This window comes from Monodon monoceros, unplaced genomic scaffold (assembly GCF_005190385.1).
Source record: "Monodon monoceros isolate NGI ecotype Baffin Bay Population unplaced genomic scaffold, NGI_Narwhal_1 Super_Scaffold_13, whole genome shotgun sequence".
Lineage (NCBI taxonomy): Eukaryota > Metazoa > Chordata > Mammalia > Artiodactyla > Monodontidae > Monodon > Monodon monoceros.
In genome coordinates, this window is record NW_021703769.1 from 59,559,248 (window position 1) to 59,562,109 (window position 2,862).

General features: G+C 38.8%; 1 non-coding gene across 1 annotated transcript; it reads right to left on the reverse strand.

Moving 5' to 3' along the window:
- Positions 1–1,602: 1,602 nt before the first annotated feature.
- LOC114895108 lies at positions 1,603–1,709 on the reverse strand. Its single transcript, XR_003793417.1, has one exon. It is a non-coding gene; the product is annotated as a U6 spliceosomal RNA (small nuclear RNA).
- Between the last annotated feature and the right edge of the window lie 1,153 nt (positions 1,710–2,862).

Consider the following 2,862-nt stretch of genomic DNA (forward strand, 5'->3'; position numbering starts at 1 on the left):
GCAAGTCACTTTACCTCTCTGGGTCTCAGTTTCCTCCCCTGTAGAGGAAGGGGCATAAAGCTGGTGGTTCCTCTGATTTTTCTTTTACCCCATCAAGCTGGAGCTAGATATCCCCCTCTGAAAACACAAGGTATTATAAGAAGAAGGAACTCAACAGAGAAGCACATCTTGTAAATGGTAGATATTTGATTCAAGCCCAGTCTTTCTTTACCCTCAATCCATTAACTTTCTACTATTATTTTATTTATGTCATCCCCCCTACCTGAAATTCCCTTATTCACTCAAAAACAATGAAATGCATCTTGGGTACCTGTAATGGTCCCTATTGTATTGAAATTTGCTCTCTGTACAAAGACCCAGAGCCCCCTCTTCCTCTCTGACCCTGTGAGATTTTCTGGCAAGCATTCTGCTGCCCTATACTCCTTCCTCAGCACCTAACCGTGCTCCCTAAAGTTCTACAACTTTGTAGTGTACACCCGTGGCCTCGTGGGTTGGGAAGGCTATATGACATAGCATAGAACATGAGCTGAGTCCCAGAGTCAAACACATATAGGTTTTATATAGAGGTGAAGGTCCTCACCACTTTCTAGGTGTGTGACTCTGGACACAACACTTTATATCACTAAGCCTTAACTTGTTTATGTAAGGGGACAAAAAGGGGACAATGATGCTATTGTGAACATTGTTGGTTGCCTAACCAACAGTCATTCCGTCTTTGTTGACAGTAGGGTACTGTTTCATTCAGGCATTCAGGGCAAGGTGTCTTGTCCCAGGGGATGAATTTTGACTTCTAGATTGATCATAATAATCCTATTCCCATTTGTCAATGACTGCTTTAGATTAGGCCATATGACCATTTCTGGATCATGGGATACAAAGGGAAATCTACTGGCGAATACTGGGGAAAGATTTCCCTCCCTAACAAACAACAGGAGAGAGACTTGAGAAAAGAGTGAGCCCGTCTTCCTTTCTTCATAATTTTAGATGTTACTGATCCTATGATTGTTGGCGCTATAGCAGCCGTTTACAGTAATGAGGGGAAAACCAAGAAAATCACAGAAAAGCCATACAGAGCCATGACAGTGTTTAGGTGCTGAATCTACTTTCTCTGAAACCTCTATCTCTAGATGTTTTATTAAATGAGAAATAAATATCTTTTACTGCTTAGACATTTTAACATTTTGTGGGATCTGAAAGTTACATTATGTTATATACACTCTTTAAGTCAAAGAATACAAAATTTAAAATATGAAAATCAGGTGTGAAAATAAATATTTATTTAGAATAAAAAGAAGCCGCAGCAGATTCCAAATTTTAAAAGCTGACAAATGTGCACATCACAAAATTTAAAAAATAATAGTTTTTATTAACGATTAATAAATCTCTGTAATATATATATTTTTAACATCTTTATTGGAGTAGAATTGCTTTACAATGGTGTGTTAGTTTCCGCTTTATAACAAAGTGAATCAGCTATACATATACATATATCCCCATATCCCCTCCCTCTTGCATCTCCCTCCCACCCTCCCTGTCCCACCCCTCTAGGTGGTCATAAAGCACCGAGCTGATCTCCCTGTGCTATGCAGCTGCTTCCCACTAAAAAATATGGAATGCGTCACGAATTTGCGTGTCATCCTTGCGCAGCGGCCATGCTAATCCTCTCTGTATCCTTCCAATTTTAGTATATGTGCTGCCGAAGCGAACACCTCTGTAATATTTTTATCCTATATGCTCAGGCTGCATACTCTGTCTTCATATGACAATAACTTGATAAAAATACTTTCTATAGAGAAAATAATTCTTTTTTTCTAGCATGGTTGATGAAAAATTAATACGGCTCTTGATGGTTTAGAAAATTTACTTTCAGTTCCACAACTCATTATTAGTAATGACATGTACATTTTTAGGATTATCACTAAATTTGGGAAAAGCTCTAATGAGTTTGTTTCATATATGAGTTGTATGCTTTAAAAGAATTTCCCATAGACTAGCTTCTGACTCCATATACTTCAAACTTAATTTCTCCTCAGTTACCTGCATTTCTTCTGTCCCCATTGCAATACCACCGCTGGCCCTGCTATTCTGGATCAAAATACTAGATGAGTTAGCACAGTGTGGCAGGAGTATTCCTGGAAGCCATAGGGATAAGTCATTCACGGGTAGCTAGCTTAGAGTCACTTAACAATTCATGGAAATGAATGAGAACCACATAAACATATCCCACTAAACCCCATCCTGGTGTATTACTGCAGCTCAATCCCAAATCCCCAGATGCTCTCAGCCTCTCTAGCACTAACCAACATGAGGGGATGTGTAACAAAAAAGAACCCCCAGGAGAAAGAATTCCCAGGCTTAAACCATTGCTGTTCAAACATTTCACTTTTACAAAATTTCAAAACAACATGTGATGATGGAAACACATTGCTAGGGCCTTAGAAAGGACCCATGCAAGTGAGGGGGGCCGTAAAATGTAAGCTTTGTTTGCTTCACGTGAAATACATCTTCCCCTTATTACAGTCATGCCGTGAGAATTGAATGAACCCATAATATAAATAAGGTGCTTATTACAACATCTGGCACATAATGAAGTTTGAAATATGGTAGGAACTATTATATTTTAGTAGTATTAGTATTATTTAAGATGGTACCTCCCACAGTACCCCTTTTTTTCCCTCCTGAATGTGTTTTCATTGCTGGGACCAAAGGACGGAAACAAGTGTTTGACCCACACCTCTGGGTAGATACACTTTTAGTTTTCCAAAATGAAATCTGTTCCTGATAGGGCTTTAGTTTTCAAGGGTTAAAAATTTCTAAGCCTGGTAAGGGTGAAGGTCTCTATAATCAGAGTGAACAGGAAAT